This window comes from Gekko japonicus, unplaced genomic scaffold, assembly GCF_001447785.1.
Source record: "Gekko japonicus isolate JY-2015 unplaced genomic scaffold, Gekko_japonicus_V1.1 scaffold2722, whole genome shotgun sequence".
In the NCBI taxonomy this organism is placed as follows: domain Eukaryota; kingdom Metazoa; phylum Chordata; class Lepidosauria; order Squamata; family Gekkonidae; genus Gekko; species Gekko japonicus.
In genome coordinates, this window is record NW_015171585.1 from 157,347 (window position 1) to 174,866 (window position 17,520).

The following is a 17,520-nucleotide window of genomic DNA, read 5'->3' on the forward strand; positions in this document are numbered from 1 at the left end:
GTTGGGGGATGATGGCGCATCTTCTATACCTTGGGGGGAAATTTATGGGATACAATCGGGGCTGTTTTACGCTGTTCAGATTGGGAACACTGAGTGTAATGTTTTGCCTCAGGAAGTATAAGAAAGTGTATATGTCGACACTCACTGGATGTGTACTCGCAGCACCACGGAGGTGGAATGGTGTGTGCGTGCAATGAGGGACTTATTGACAGATGGGGAATAATTCTTGTACTACCATGAAATTGCGGCAGAGTGAGGGTGGAGGGGGTGGTCACAAGATGCCAGGTGTATCTTTCTTGCTTATCTTTATACTTTCCTTTAACTCCCCCTCCCCAGTTAACAAACTTTCTTCTTTCTAGTAACCATTAAAGTGAATATGTGCGTTGAACGCTTTTAATCTTGCTTCTCAAGAATAGGGTAGTGCTTGGAAGTACTTAGGTCTAGGATAGCTGCTCAGATCACTTTCTGATTCTGAATGGGATTATTGTATCTCATTTGTTGGCATGTTTGACTGTGTCTCCTAGTGTGCAAGAACATCCTTAGGCAATAACTCAATAATCTTTCTGCCCCCACTTCTATTACAGGGTCCAAGATAGGATTTACAGTCACAGAGCTCACAATCATGAGATCTCAGTGACTTCCCCCCTAGAGATATTATAGTTGAAGTGGGGCAAGTATAAAAGTCAGCTGTCTATGCTGCTTCCTTTCCCATTTCCTTTACATTTACGTAGGGCAATAAAGGAAGAGAAACTGAAGAAAAAAAGAATTAGGTAGGATTTTAGAACAGAGACACAAAAGATATTAGATATTGGAAATCTGGTGGGAATTAGATATTGGTGTGAGGTAGAAGAGAGGCTGTAGAATGCATTGATCTCTTTCTAAAAGTTTGCATTGGGAATATAAAAATGAAGATTACATTTAAAATTCTTAAAGGAGAGTTGCAAACTGGAAACTGAGCCGGAACTTTTACAGCTAGGTTTCAGGAGAAAATTTCTCAAGAGTATTCATACTTTTAAAACTAATAATGTTTGGTTGGGTTTTTTTAAACGTGTAACAAGCATGGTGATCAACAGGAAAATAAAATGTTAAAGACAAGACCAAATGGTCACTAAATATGTACAGGTCTTTTTAAGTGTTTAAAATTATATCATACCTGCCACAAATATATTTTAAAATCCATATATTTGAATTCATCAAAGAAGTGACATAAAGGCCAAGAGCAATTTGCATAAGCCTTATGACTTCATTGTGACTTCTCTTTATTTTATTTACATTATTTATAGTCTGGCTTTCTCACGGAGACTCAAAGTTGATTACACATAGTGAGTCAGTACAGTCGACAAAATGGGACATTCAGTAACCAATACATTAGGATTTTAGAAGTCTGGAATCACTAGAAAGAACTGAAGCATAGCAAAAGTATTCACATGACACATTAAAAGGTACAGAAATTACACAAATAGGTTCCTGCTTACAATAAGCTATACACAGCAGTATAGACCACAGTCCCTAATCATATTATCCAAGTAAGTCTGTAAGTCTGTACAGTGCATGTTTCTCCTTAATGCTTCACTTGTGACTGCTGCAGTGATAACAAACATTACTGTTAACTATGTACACTAATCTTTTCCACACAAAATCTTGAACATGTATGGCCCCAGCACCAGTCTATGAATTGGTATTAGGAGAAATTGGCCATGTAAAGCCATTACTGGTCACATGATAAGTATGAGTGTGAGGGGAATCTGTTATTTATAACATTCCTAAGAATTGGTTAGGTGCTTTACTCGTCCCACCTAAGTGGGATATAAGGACTCTGAGATCTTCATTTTGACTTGTATCTGATGAAGGGAGCATTGACTCTCAAAAGCTTATAACCTCAAAACCTTTTTGGTTCTTAAGGTGTTACTGGACTAGAATCTAGCAGTAGTACAAATGGGTTTCAAATCAGCTTCAATAAATCGCCTCAGAGCTGGTTACCCAGTTTTAGAAAATATTGAAAATGAGGAAGGAATGGATGAATAATGTAGTGTGGTTAGGTTTGCCAGATGAAAACATCTAAACAACAATAGAGGACCAGTATGAAGTAGCCCTCCTCCCAGTATAGCATATTTTTGTCTCCTTCACAATAGTAGGTGATGTGCAATCATGACACTGTCTCTGACCTTAGTGTCTGAAATGTATTGCTTCTGAGCAGCTATTTTGTCAACCAGGGTTGCAATAAATCCATAGGTATGGTTTTTGTTCTGTTAATTTTTATGCCTTCAAACGTGCATTAATGTTCTCCTCCTACATTTCCTTTGCAGTATAGGAGTTACTGCAGCACAGCACCTCCCTCCACTGCTCAGGTAATGCAAGGACCTTCAGGAGGAGCCCATACTCTGGCTCCTTTAAACACCAGCATCTCCTTAATTTCTAGGAATGGCAGTCCTGGCACTGGGAGGTGCTGCAACTTGGGCTCTGCCTGGGGCTTCTCATGATGTTCAAGTAGCATAGGGAAGAAATACACTGCAGCAATGCCCAGAACAGTAAGGTACTGTACATAGAGTACCAAAATGTATTCTTAAAAGCAGACCTGTATGGGTGATATTATATATGAAACTTACAGTCTTGTAAATCATACTGACTCAGTGTGCATGCATGTATTACATTCTGCATATTCCCCGTTTCTCTATCCCCAAGTGACTTGCATGGATTTGCATGTAATCTTAACTAAAACATTCTCTAGTGTGGGTGGTGCTTCTTGCTTATTGTCTGAGGTGGGAACTCACATTTCAGTTACAGCTTGTGACTTTTGTGGTGGGTACAGTTCACCCACGTCACCACAATGCAGTTTGCAAAGTCATTCTTTAGGGTGACTCTGGAATCTAATTATTACACTTCAAACCAGTACTGCTTGGTACAGATCAGATTTTCCTTCAATAGGATTAGGTAGATAAGCATTTGTTTGCTAGTTGGTGTTGAGTGCCTTTTAGTGAAGCCTAGCTGCATTTGTAATTTCTGAAAGTGGCTGGCCAAACCGGCACATACTTTAAATGCTTACCTACAGGGCTATTTTTGGACAGGAACACACAGGAACAGAGTTCCGGCTGGCTTCCGAGTTGGCCATGCCCACTACAGCCAAAACTTCTGTGTACGTGGCTACAGATATAAGGCCTGGAGAGCGACCCCCCCCGGCGACTTCGAGGCGGGCGGGCCAGGGGGGTCCTGGAAGGGTTGGGGAGGCATTTAAATGCCTCCCCATGCATTCTCCGGGCAAGCCAAGGGAAAGCCATTTAAACTGCTTTCCCTTCAAGGGAGGGGCTCCCCTGCAACCACGGGAAGGGGTGTGTGGCCTAATATGCTAATGAGTTTCTGCTGTTGGGTATGGCCTATTACACTAATGAGTTCCTGCTGGGTTTTTTCTACAAAAAAAGCCCTGCTTATTTTATGTACGTAATTCAGGTAGCTGAGTGAATGGACTTGTGGCTGTGCTTTGGAAAGCAGCCAGGTCAGTGGATTCTTCGGACTTTTAAGTGTTGACTATGGCAAAAGCACATTAGGATACACATGAGTAAATTTAAACCCTCTCATAAAGTTAAAAAAAAAGGTTGACTGCAAATCTAACTGAAACTAAGGAATACCAGCCAAAGTCCCTTGTCTCTTGAAAAGCACATACTGAAATATGTGGCATGTGACTGCATCCTATAATGTGTGATTGCATCCCTATAGTTTGGGTTTAGGGGTAGTAGATTGAGGGAAGAAGTCCCTGTCAACAATGCCAGTATGGAAGCACATGTGATTGATATATCAAGTACTGCAACTTTAATTGATTAATCAACAGAAAGTTTGATTTTCGATCAATTGCAGGCAAATTTTAATCCACGAGGTTAACAAAGTATGGCAAAACAGCTATGTAAACTACAGATATGTGCTGTTTTCTCCCTGTGTTCAACACTAACAGACTTCTCGTATTTAAACAATGGATTTTCTAAAGCAGTCAGAACTACAGGCACCCAAACTGACGTGATCAGTTGAAACCAATGTGATAAGATTTCAACTTCCTTTAAAAAAAGACATTTCGTTACTGAACTGGTATATTGTTGTAATGCCCTGGATAGCTCAGGCTAGCCCAATATCATCTGATCTTAGAAGGTAAGCAGGGTTTTCTCTGGCTACTATTTGGATGGGAGACCACCAAGGAAGACCAGGGCCAATATGCAGAGGCAGGCAGTGGGAAACCCTGCTGGGTCACCATAAGTCAGCTGTGACTTGATAGAACTTTCCACCACCAGCACATGTTGATGTAACGAGAAAAGTATTCCAGAATCCCAGACTGACAAAAAAAATTACATATGGCCTTCTGAAGTTATGTGGGTCCATACCGTGGTTGCCCTAATAAAAGGTATTATATGGATTGCGCTCTTGAGTTTTACTTTGGGACCCAAACAATGGAGTGGGGTTTGAACATGTCTTCCAGATCATCCAAGTCTGACAGTCTGACCACTACCCCCTGCTGGGTCTTCCTGTTCACTTAGGCTGGGGATTCCCGGGTCCCTCCTTAATCAGTTCTGGTGGCAGTGGGGAGGAGAGGCAGAGGCTTTGTTTACTGTTTTCTTGTTCGCAGCCAAAGCTGCTGTTCATTTTTCATAATTTGTAATTTCATAGTCTAGTAATTACAATAATTTTTTTTAAAAATCTTTTGAGCACTTGTTTGGGCTGCAAAAAGAAGATTAACCTGAATGCTACCTAAGCACTGATTAAAGACTAGTTCAGGATTGCCACAACTACTGTGAATGAACATGAAGTAATTAAATTTAGAAGCAGGGGAGGCTGTAAAGAGGAGGGAGGAGAATTAAAGTAATAGTTTTAGGAAAAATGAGACCTTTGCTGAATGGGGCTTACTTCCAAGTAAAAGTGTAGTAGGATTGTGCCTTGGCAGACAGGCATTGTTGGAAATTTATGGGGAATACACCACTGCTTGGAATACGGAACCACCAGCTGTATTTCACTTGCAGAAAAAGGAATGACAGAGGAATGTAAAAGTGTTCTAGTGCAGAGGCAATCTATACGTTAACAAGCAAAATCAGTCTCATGTTTTAAAAATAAGAACAAAAGCACTGTGCCAAGTACCTTCAGAGATGCATTTGAGATTTTACTAATATGCATAGTTTTTTATAAGCGTTTATTTAACCAGGTAGATACAAAATACTTATTCAACTACAAATGTTTTAATTTGTTTTCAGGTCCTTCCACGTAAGCACCTCCTGAGGAACTGTAATGATTGCACTCTTTACTTCACTGGTTGTCCATACTGTCATACTTTTGTGACTCATTGGGGACCTCATGCTCACTAATGCTTTTCTTTTAAACAAGAACAAATCCAGTGAATTGAAGTGGATTGGTATTCCTTGAGGATATAGTCAAAGTGACTCCTGGTGTCAAATTCTGAAGACGGAAAAATTATTTAAATGTAGCTAAATTCTCTTTGGTAGCAGTTGGCAAAAATTAAAGGACAGTTTCATGGGAGTTTAGTATGAAACCAGAGCTGGCAGCGTGCTCATAAGTGGTCTTGTTCTGTTACAAGCAATACCTGCTTCTTTAATGGAAAAGCTCTTTCCACACTGCATAATGAAAGCTTTTATGCTGGTATACAAAGGTTTAGTGTAAGCAGCAAGCGTTGTGGTAAGTCTTTTTTTCTTATTTGCCAGAAGTCTTCTTCTGTAGTCTAGACATTTATACAGTGTTCATGTAATGAGTAGACATATGTCTTGTTTCGTGGGGAGGGCGGGGTATAAATATAATAAAATAAATCAATAAATAAATTGGTGTATGTATATCCTAGGGCCTTAAACCAGAGTAAATGAAGCAGGCTCTTCAATACAGAATATCTTGTTGGGAATATAAGAGACCAGGGGATTGAGAAACCTTCAGATGCTAAAGTATACTAGCAAAATAGAGCGCAACCTAAGCAACTTTATAGTAATTATTGCTAGAAGACAGATCCCGAGGGACACTCCGGTGAGCCCTGCCTGCTCCACACTGGCCAACTAACTGCTCCTGAATATTTAGGAAACTTCAGAGGCAGCCTCCAACACAGCACAAAGAGCTGCTGCTGAAGAAGGGAGAAACACTAATACACTTACTTATGCGGTGTCCTTTTAATAATAGTAAGCACAAATATCTAACTTAGCTGTGTATGGTGTCTAAAGTTTTTGATTAAAATACAGTAAAATAAGTGAAGCTGTATTGGCTACTGCTAGGAATATTGCCTACCTGCTAAGGTTAAGCAGATAACTGGAAAAGTGACATTTTTGTTCTCTAAGGCCCCTGCGACACGGGGGGAAATTGATGCGGCCCAAGTGCGGCTTTTTAAAGCCGCACCAAAAGAGACATGCGGCGGCGGGATCAGACAGATCCCGTGAGCCGCCGTGCAGTTGCTCCCCGGCATGATCAGATGCTGGGGGGAAAGCCACGGAAGGGAGCGCGAGGCAGCCAGCTGCGCATATGTGCGCATGTGCAGTTCGGCTGGGAGCCTTGAATGCTCCTGAAGACGGGCGCTCCAGCAATCCGACGGCCGCGCTTGCTGCGGCGTTTCCGGTTGGTGCTACCTTTTTGTTGGGTTTTTTTTACTGTGCGGTTTAGGCCTGAAGGGATGGATCGGGGACGGGGACGCGCCGATTCCCAGATGTTGAGGTGTGATCGCGCCCATTTGCTGCGCCCCCGATCCGTCCCTCTTCCGGGCCAAAACTTCCTGTGTGACCGGGGCCTAAGTTAAATAATAATATGGTAACCAGAGGCTCCACCCTTAGTAAGAAGTGGGTCATGGAGCAGTGGCTCCAGGGAATTCTGAAATTGTAATACTTGGAATTTCTGTAGTGGATTTCAAATACTTCTGTTTATTGTGTAATTTTTACAGCAGCCCAGTGAGGCAGGCCTGTACAATTATCCTCATATCAAAGAAAGGCTAATTGCTAAGGACACCTAGTGAGCATGTTAGTAGACAAAATTTGAGCCGTGGGGGGTTACTTCCCAGCATGCCACACTAGCTTCACAAACCTGCATAATTGTAGGGCCTGTTCAGATAACTCTTCTCTCCCCTTTCCATACTTGTGTACACAGTGAGGTTAGAAGCAGGCCCAAGGCAAATATGCTCCTCTGCCCTCATGTCCCTTATCATGCATACAAGGAAAACGTATTTATTGGAATGGGTGATTGTCCTAAGTGATCAATACGTCACAGCAATCCTCTATGCAGGGCAAAAGAGGTTGGAGAGCAAATGTGCAGGCCGCAGTCCCAGTCTGTCTCATATGTTTATGCATTCTTATTTATGCTCTGTGGAACAAGCAGACTCTGAACAGTCTGGTAAGGTTCCCTTGCTCGAACCAGTGGAATCCGACTCTAGGGTTGCGGTGCTCATCTCTGTTTCAAAGCTGAAGAGCCAGCGCTGTCCGAAGACATTTCCATGGTCATGTGGCTGGCATGACTAAACACCAAGGCGCGGAATGCTGTTACCTTCCCACCGAAGTGGTACCTATCTATCTACTTGCAATTTTTTGCTTTCGAACTGCTAGGTTGGCAGGAGAACAGTCCGGTAGGCCTTGGGAAAAGCAAAAGAATCTTTTTCAAGTTCTGCGGGGGAATAAACGGGCAGCTTTACCTATGACTGACAGCACTTCTATCATCTGACTAAAAAACTCTCATTTCTGCTGTACTCTTCAAGAGTTCAAGAGCTATTCTTTTTGCCCCATCTTATTTGCAAACATCCTACAGCTATAGAGAAGGCCTTGACATATTTTCTGTGGTTCAGGAGCCAGCCCACAAAATTAGGAACCAGAGTCATTTTTAAGCTTTTGGGGGGTTGTATATTTAATGATGATATTTTCTAGTTATTGGTCCCAGAAAACATAATAGTTTTGTATAATTTTACTAAAGTTATGACAAAAGTGTTGAAATATATAAATAATCAAGAAGGGACCCACAAGGAACTTGTGGGGAGGGGTATCCCATTCCCTTTCCTTCTAACCCACCCCTTTTCTGTCACTCATGCCCCCTTCTTTCTCCCCCTTAGTTCTCTGTCATTCTTCTTCTCTCCATCCCTCAAGAGTCATGGGGGGTGTAGTGCCCCCGCCAGGCAGTTACCACTAGACCTCAAACACTCCTTTGCCAACCCAGCAGGAGGTTGGGCTGGAGCCCTGACAGGCAGAGTACTCTGACTAATTTTAACAAAATCAGGAGTCAAGTTCCTCTTGCTCCTAAACCACAATAGCCTGCCACCAGACCTGCTTTATCCAGAAATACAAGGCACAGGTCAACCCTGCTTCCTTTAGGACTTTAAATAGAAATCCAAACCCTCTCCAGAGTCAGGAGTACCACACAAAAAAGGCAACTAGAAAAAGCCGCCTGCAAACCCCAGACTGAAACACACCAACCAGTTATGTAACTAAAGTTTTATTTATGGTGCAAAGCAATACCAACACACTATGTGAACAGAAAATTAAAAAAGGCTTTTAATATCACTAGCTAAGTTACCTTGGATATTACAGCACCAGTTACCCACAGCAATTCTTGAAGCACACAGAATAATCTGCTTCCAGCAGGACAGACCACCAATATCAGTTCCTCTACCACAGATTCAGGGTTTCCCTCCAAATGAAAAAACAATAGCCCCTGTAGCATACCTAGCTACAGGTCTAAAGTTAGACAAAGATAAGAAAACACGTCATTTTTAACCACTTCTAGGAACCTGACCACCTAATTATCAATTAAACCTAGCAACAAGGTTCACCTGATCCCAATACACCGGTCAGGGAATTTAACATATGTAAATGCGTATTGGACAGAAGTAATTAAAGGTGAAACTGATTGAGATCCACATGCTCCGCCCTTGCATGGGAACCCCAAGCAGCCTCAGCTGTCCAAGGCCCTTCCAACAGGAAAACAAATCTTCAGTGTCAGTGCTAGGCAACAAAAGCTAATGATCTGCAGGTGGCCTTATCTGGGCTTCTCAAACTCAAGAATGTAAAACTAAGCACAAAATAGCAGCTTTAAAAAAAAAGAAAAAGTTCCCGGTTACTAGGGGGGGGGGTCACTTTCTTGCCCATTCCCTGCTGCTCTGCCTGCCTGCTTCATCCACTGCTGCTCTGGTCTCCCAGCCACATGCCCACCACTGCTCTACTTATGCTATCTCAGTGGCTGTTTCAACAACACTGGGGGCACTGGAACTTCACTTGGTTACCTCAGTGGTGGACAGGAAGTTTTTAGATGTGTGTTTTTTTTTTGGGGGGGGTGATTCCCCCTTTTTAAAGTTTCAGGGTTTTCTGCAAATTGTGTTTTTATGATATTTGTTTGTTGTTTTAATGTTTTTATTGCCAATGGCTTTGTAAGCCGCCCTGAGCCTGCTTTGGTGGGGAGGGCAAGATATAAATCAAATTTCCTTTCTGTCTACATGGCCCTGATCTGCAGATAGAAATACCCACAGATTTCACCATGTTGAGAATTAGACATATTAATATTTGGAAGACCTAGTTTTCATCAACAGAACATAACATAAAATTAACCTCTAACCTAACCTCCCCAGTTTCTTGTAATTTTATTATTACTGTGAATACTGGAGGCAGTATAGAAAGCAACTGGTTAGGAAATGAATTCATCTACTACCACTGAATAATGTAAAGTTAATGTATAAACAAGCATTAATAAGAACTTCATGGATATGCATTTCTATGTCATACAACAAACATTCTAATATGAAATGATAAATAAGCTTTGCACTTCTGAGGATTGCTGAGAGACGCTACAGACCATTGCTGAAATTAGTAGGTACCAGAATGAAATTTTTATGTGGCATGGTGACCTGATGCCTGGGATTTTTCATGCCCTTCTATAGAATATCATATAACAAAGATGAATGTTAATTTTTAGACTTCATTAGAATTGCCTGAGAGATTTTAATGCTGATATTTGTGTTAGAGTTAATCCAAGTTATGATGTGAAAGACCTGTGACATGTCTCCTAATAATTTTTTTCATTGCCTTGAGGGTCCCAAATACCATCAGAGAAGCAGTATGAGGAAAGGAGTACCTTATGGATGGTGTCCTTAATTGAAATTACTTCCCCCCAGTGGGGAAATAAATACCTGGTCCCAGGGGTCATTTCGTAGAAAAAGAGCTAGGGGAACTGATTAGCATAACTCATTAGCATATGCCACACCCCCTGACATCACCGGAAGTGTGTCATAAGGCCACACCCCCTGACATCACCGGAAGTGTGTCATAAGGCCACACACCCCGCCCCCAACGGTCCCGGCCGCCGCTGCCGGCCTTGCAGCTTCACTGCCGAGCCCCATGAGGGGCCCGGCGGTGGACCTGCAAGGCCGGCGGGAGTGCAAGGAAGCCCCGCAAAGGCCCTCCCTGGCCCCAGGCAGGCAGGGGTGGGGAGAGGCAGGGAGGAAGCAACTTACCCTCCCTCTTCTCCTGCCTCCTCCTGGCTGAATGAGGGCCAGAAGCAGGGGGCGGGGCTTCGTCATGTGCCCCGCCCCCATACCTCACCTGGGGGAACTGCGATCCCCCACGATCCCCCCCGAAATGACCTCTGCCTGGTCCTCATATCTCCTCCCTGCCCAAGAGTGGGAAAAGCTGGATTTGTGTGTGATTTTGACCAGAAAAATATATTTTAGGGAAAAGACAAATATTTCATCTGTCTCCTGCACCATGCCTTGTTTGGCCCACACATTACAACTAAAAACATAGTTTAGCTTCCATGGAAACTTTATGTTTATTGGCTTTTCTGTGGGGGAGCAGGGCTAAGGCTCGAGGACTGGAAGAACGTGTTGTTAGTCACTTTTTTTAATCACTTGCTTACCTCTTGCTCGTACTACTAAGCATCTAGGTACATCTATTATATATTGTAAATGCTAGCCATTATTCATTGTTTCTCTCTCAGCTCTTTCTAGGCTTCTCTCCAATAGGTGCAGAGGCAAGGACATTCTCGATTCTCAATGCAGTGCAGAACACGAATGAGAACAGTAGCAGCAGCAGCTGGTGCTAGTGGGGGGTTGCCATCCTCTTGTTCTAACAGGCCTTTTGCAAGATGCTTGACATTCTAGTACTGGGATGTAGCTGCATTTTCCAATATCTGCATTTCATTATACTATGTCCTAATAATTCCCTTCCCCTAACCTGGCATTGTTTCACCAGCAAGGTCTTCTCATGGGAAGCCTCTGGGCTCCTCATTTATGCTTTCTCTCAAATGAACTGTAGAATTGGCTAGTTGATATTGCAAAATGTCTATCCTTTCATCCTTCTGTTTGCCTGTTAAAAGGGTGGTTTTGAAGAGGCATCAGGTCAAACATCTTAATGGATCCCAAGACTATATCTGTTACTGAACTCACATTGGCTGTCTCACAGTGGAGTACACTGATACTAGTGATGTATTTCCTTATGGCTTTTCAGTTGTGTTGTCTGTGTGGTGGCTGCATTCAGACCTCATGAGAAACAGGTTTGTTATGATGGGCATAGATATTGGTTGCTGAGCTGTTCTGTCCTCTCTCTTCCCATTGTACGTGAAGCACAATTCAAGGCTTCCTTGTTTCGGAAATATTGAGTCAACTCCTGTTCACTGTGACATCTTAATGGAGGCAGCTGGATAAACTGTGGTTTGTTTCCTCACATACAGGGATTCCAAAATTGGATTAAGTGTCAGTTCTTCCAGGTGCCTATGTTCAGATGTCATTCTGAATTAGAGTTAGATTCAAGGGTTCTCAAATTAAAAAATCTTCCACCATGGTCCTTGTGCAAGTGGAGGACTGAGGAGAGCAAATCAGCATAGTTACAAGTTGTTTGTCATGATATCTGAATGCAGCAATTATGGGATCGTCTTGCCTTTGCTGTGAGAGGATTGGTTCCTTCAGTGCATATAGAGTAGGTCAGTAAGTAGAGCCATTTTTTTGGACTATGGTCTCATTTTTAGAATTAGATAAAAAAGAAACATAAACATACAAATATTTTGATAATATGATATGAAGAAGTCTTTATGAACTCTTAAAATTTCACATGTCTTCTGGTAATGTGAAATGATAAATGGAGAAGATTTGTATGCAGAAGACCTGTTATTTTTGTTTCCTTTCTCTTGCCTACCACTGTATAATCTTAAAAAATTAATAAAGTGTATTTAAAAAAAGCAAGTGGAGCCACGATTGGTGGGTGTCAGTTGCCACAGACACTAGGGAAGTGTCTGGTTTGCAATCTGTAGGTTTAAAGTGGCATCACTTTCCCCCACTCATTTTCCTTGAGTGTGCAGGGGATCTCAACTTCATTAAGCTACCCATTGGCAGCTATCAGCATAGATAAGGCATAAGAGTACACTGCCCTAATTTTAGCTGTAAATTTGCAAGCTGTATTGGTTGCAGTGTTAATCTTTGAAGAGGAAATGATATACGTGGTGGATACTGAGAAAACAAACAAAAAGTACCTCTGCCTTTAGAATCTGTTTTAAAAACCCATTTCTCATTTTCAGAATGTTCAACCTCCTCTACATCATCTTGTCATTCTGTGCTTTGCATACTGATTCAAATTTCCCTTTTGTGAAATATGAATGTTTCTTCCTTGTTGAGTGGTCAAAATTGTCGAAAGGATTAAACAACAAAGAATATTTTGTATGCTCAAAGTGTTAGTGAAAGGTTGTTAGAATTTTATTTATAGATCTTTTGAAAGCTTTACAGGACTTGGAAAGAAGTACAAGGATGTATTGCCATATCTGTTCCTTGAATGTAACTTTTCCAGTTTGTATTTTATTCGGTATAAATGCCACCGATGATTGTGGATTGTTTTGCCCTACTTTGTTTCTAACTGAAATTAAACCAGTTGTGTCAAATTTACAGCTTCTTAAAGAATTGCTATTAAAGCATATATTTCTATATGTCCCATCATGTATTTTTGGAGAGTGTACTGCTGTCATCCTCAGACTTCTAATAAACCTGTAAAAGAGAAGTGAATAAGAGTTGTTAACAGTGTCAGGAGTGTGGGTTAGCCTAATACAAAGCTTGTTTAGAAAGGGTTTGTTCTCCCTCTGAGGCGGAGGACATTTTGGGTGATTCCCACCATCCTAACAGGGAGAGGCAGGAACCAAATTTTTCTTCCTCTTCCTGTGCGGTATGGGAACGCCCCCTTTCTCAGTTCTTTTTCTGTCTCTGCAGGGAGAGGCCATTGTAGGCTTTGCCTCCAACCTTATTGCTAACTTTACCTAGTCTTTATTTTTCTTTCACTTTCTCACTTTTTCTCACTTTCTGTCAACTGTTTCTCTTCCACTTACTCTTCACTACCTTCAGTCTTTTTACCTACAGAGGGAGTTTCACGGCAGCTGCAACAGCCTTTGGAAATAGCTGCAGCCCCCCCCCCCCCCCGCGTTTTCCTGCACCATGCCTGGAAGATTTTCAGATGGCTTTCTCTCGGAGTCGGAGAACAATGCCATCATTACGGAGCTGTTGCAGGACGTTCCTGGAGCTGGCATGACCTTCCGGCTTGCCTCAGCTACCGGCAGTGACCCTGAATTGAGTGGGGAGAAGTGTGGAAAGAAGTGCCAGTGTCCCAAAGACTTCGCCGCAGAGCTCCACCCCTGCTCCATACTTTTGGCGGGAAACGCTCCCACGCACACTCAGGATGCTAGGCCCGAGCACCAGACTCCGGTTGCCAATTTCCCGGTGGGAGATCCAAGCAGATCACCTTCTCAGGACTGGCAGACTGTAGAAGACTACAGAAGTCTCCAAGCTGGTAAAGTACACCTGTCGAGTGGTGACCCTGCCCCTCAGGAATTTTTTGAGTCCATGAGGCGCACAATGAGAGAGGAATTTTTAAATCTGGAGACCCTTACTTCCTGTGCAGACTCTCCAGTTCCAGAACCTTTAGACTACCTCAGATCTAGAGATGTTGGGGGAAGATGATCCACCAATGCTGCCAAGAAACAGACCCCCAGAGACAGGCATTCGGACTCAGAAAGGGAACAGTCCCCAAATGGATCACAAAGAGGAAGGAGAGGTGAAAGACATCAGGGTTCCACAGCAATCTGCAAGACTTTTTTAAGGCAGAGGAATATCAATATATTCTTACTATGTCCCTATCAGCCTTGGAACTACATGATACTTTACCAGAGGAGGAAACAGTCAGTCCAGGCATAAACACCAGAAATAGGTCTAAAGGGACAGAAGAGTTTTTTTCCAAGATATGCTATGTCTAAGAAAGTATTTCCCTTCCCAGAATTCTTTGAGAAGCAACTAAAGGCTGAATGGGCTAAGCCCACTTCTAACAGGCAGGCCCCTGGTTTTGTAAAAAGATTGTATGATTTACCTTCCTTTGCTAATGAGATGTTGCAGGTTCCCCTGGTGGACATGCCGGTGAATGCACTTCAGTCCTTCGGCCTTCTTTCTGAGGACAGCCATGGTTCAGTTTGAGAGAACCTGGACAAGAAAATAGATATTGCCCTTAAAAGATCACACGAAGCCACAGCAATGGCCATCAAGGCCTCAGCTACAGCCTCTGTCATTACCAGAGCCATCATCGTCTGGTCTAGAAAACTCATTCAATTACTCCCAGAGAACAATAGACGACTACTAGAGGGAGCAACAAGAATTTTAAAAGCATCATTGTTTGCAATGGATGCCGCTCTGGATGCTCTCACCTTTTCTTTGAGGGCCATGTCTTCGGTGGTGGTGGCAAGAAGGGGAATCTGGCTGCATGCCTGGCCTGCAGACCTGCAGTCCAAATCCTTCGTAATGGCGTATCCGTTCCAAGGGGAAAAGCTGTTTGGAGACCACTTGGAAAAGGTCCTGGTGGAGACCAGAGACAAGAAAAAAGCAATGCCCAGGAACTTACGACATCTGGACAAGAGAGGCTCTAGCAGTTACTCCTTTCGTTCTTCCAATCCGTCATTTCGGTCCAAACAGGACCAAAAAATAACCACCTGCGGCCCTTCTAGACATCCCTACAAGAGGAACTTCACCGCATCCCGGTTTGGAAGACAAGCTGTTAGCCGAATTGCTTTATCTACATCAATTGGCAAATTTAAATCTCAGTGCTTGCCAACTATACCAAGGTCCTGTTCCCACCAACGGGTTACCAGAGAAGGAGTTCAAGGCTGGTGTTGTTAAAATAAATGTCTTTTACTTAAAGAATATTTCACATACAAACAATACTGATACACTCACACATTCAATCAAGTGCCTTAGAAATACAGTAGTAAAATAAGCACGTTTGCATTAGCAGGTAGGGTGATGGTGGGTGATACTTATCTGTCCTGAAGCTTGTTCGTTCCAATGAAGAATGGATGGGAAGAAATAGAAATCTAGGGAAGTTAACACACAACCAGAACCAGCCAGCATGTGTGGGTCTCTTGACTGCAGATCAAGAGATCAGAGTAGAGGCAAGAGTTTGGGTATAGCAAGCTGGACAAAAGGAGTGTAAAGCAGACAGGAGTTGTTGCGGGGGTTGCTAGCTAGGAAGGGCCAGGTGAATGGTCCCAACCTTTTATAGGTGGTCCTTTGGGTGGGTGGCAACTGTGCCAACCTCTTGACCCACCTACCTGTTAGTCCGTCGCAAAACTCATCCTATTGGTTGCGTATAGTGAGGGGTGGTTACCTAGAGGGTTGGACAATATTGTAACCTAAGACCTAACTCAAAGGAGGGCATCTGGGCAAGTGTGAAAACTTGGTGTCAGGGTGCTCCCTTGATGTGCAGATGAAGCTTGGCCATTCCTCTGGTCATCAAAGGTCCATCTGGCAGGAAATGCCAATGTAAAATAAAGCAGAGATGTGGCATACGTGACTGTCAACAATTCAGCAATGGGGCTGCTTCTTCTCAAGTTGTCGTTTTGCTGACAGTAATGGAGATGTGTGCTTCCTCACAAGGCTGGTGCTGTGTAACTGAAACCTCATTCACGTTTAAGGCTTATGCAGGCACCTTCTATCACAACGGGTGACTTGTACAGCTTTCTGAGCCTGTGTGTGTGTGTGTGTGTGTGTGCACAGTCCATAGTGTGTGTAACAGCAAATATAAGTCCATAAAGCAAATATCAATCTCATTCCATAACAAAGCCTTCAACAGGATCGAGAAACTGGACCGTGATAATAAACCCACTAAAGCATGACTCAGAGAGGATCCCGAACTCTTGGACTTTAGAAGTAGTTTTCAAAGTTTACACCACAGAATTCTTAAGAACTCCCCCAGACCGACTAATCATTTCTCCCCTTCGCAAGGACCTCAGGAAAAGAGCCATAATGTTTGCGGCGGTGCAACACCTACTAGACATCCTTGCAGTGGAACTGATTCTGGACGACCAAAAGGGCCGAGGGTCTATTCCATATTCCTTCACAGTGCCCAAGAAAAATGGCAACTGGAGAGCCATCCTAGACCTAAAGTTTGTGAACAAGTTTAGCAACCTGAGGCAACCGGGAGAATTCCTTGCTTCCCTGGATCTCAGAGGCATATCTTCACGCTCCGATACTAACCTTACACCGATGGTGTCTGAGGTACTGCGTAGGGAGGTGTCATATGCAATTCAGAGCACTACCTTTTGGTCTCGCAACCGCTCTGAGAGTTTTCACCAAGGTGCTAGTCAACCCAATAGCACACCTGAGGAAGAAGGGCATACACGTTCACCCGTAACTAGACGACCTGTTCATCCGGTCCACCTCCAAGGAGAAGGTGCTTCAGGACATCCAGGAGACAATCACACAGCTTTCTCATCAACCTGGCCAAGAGTTCTCTCTCTCTCACTCAGAAGTTAGATCTTTTGGGAATGCTGATCAACACCAGGAGCTCCTCCCTCTTTCTACCAGAGGAGAAGATACTGAAGACCAAGCAAGCGGTGAAAATTATCATCAAGAGTACATATTCGTCTCTTCTCACCTTAGCCAAGGTAATGGGTATCCTAATCTCCAACCTAGATGCAGTCCAGTGGGGCCAATTGCACACAAGGTCGCTACAGTAATTCCTCCGACTGTATCAACCAAAAATAATGGAGAAACGGGACACCCTGCTTCAAGTACCACTACCAGTGAGAGAGGCCCTACGTTGGTGGACACGGGATGTCAACCTTCACCATGGAAAGAAATTTTATCATGACAGGGAACTTCAACAGTTCACAGATGCAAGTCTCCAAGGCTGGGGTGTGACCTTGAACAAGAATCTGTCACAGGGACGTTGGTCTCAGGAAATCTCGTCTTCCCATCAATGTTTTGGAACTGAGAGCGATTCATCTAGCTTTTCTTCACTTTGGCACCAAACTAAAGAACTGACAGGTGCTAGTACAGATAATGTGACTGTCAAGACTTACATAAAAAAACCAGGGGGGTTCCAGATCATCATCCCTCTACAAGGAAGCAATAACGTTGCTGTCCTGGGCAGAAAAGAATCTAGCCTCCATCAGAGCTGAACACATCAGGGGCCTGGACAACACCAAAGCAGACTGGCTCAGCAGGCAGTTGATCCACCCAGGAGAGTGGATGTTGAACAAGGCAGTTTCAATTTGATACTGAAAACTTTTGACACG

At 43.2% G+C, this 17,520-nt stretch overlaps 1 protein-coding gene across 1 annotated transcript in view; it reads left to right on the forward strand.

Moving 5' to 3' along the window:
• SLC26A2 (solute carrier family 26 (anion exchanger), member 2) overlaps window positions 1-17,520 on the forward strand; it is a 40,298-nt gene that overhangs the window by 292 nt on the left and 22,486 nt on the right. The gene's annotated exons all lie outside the window — the stretch shown is intronic.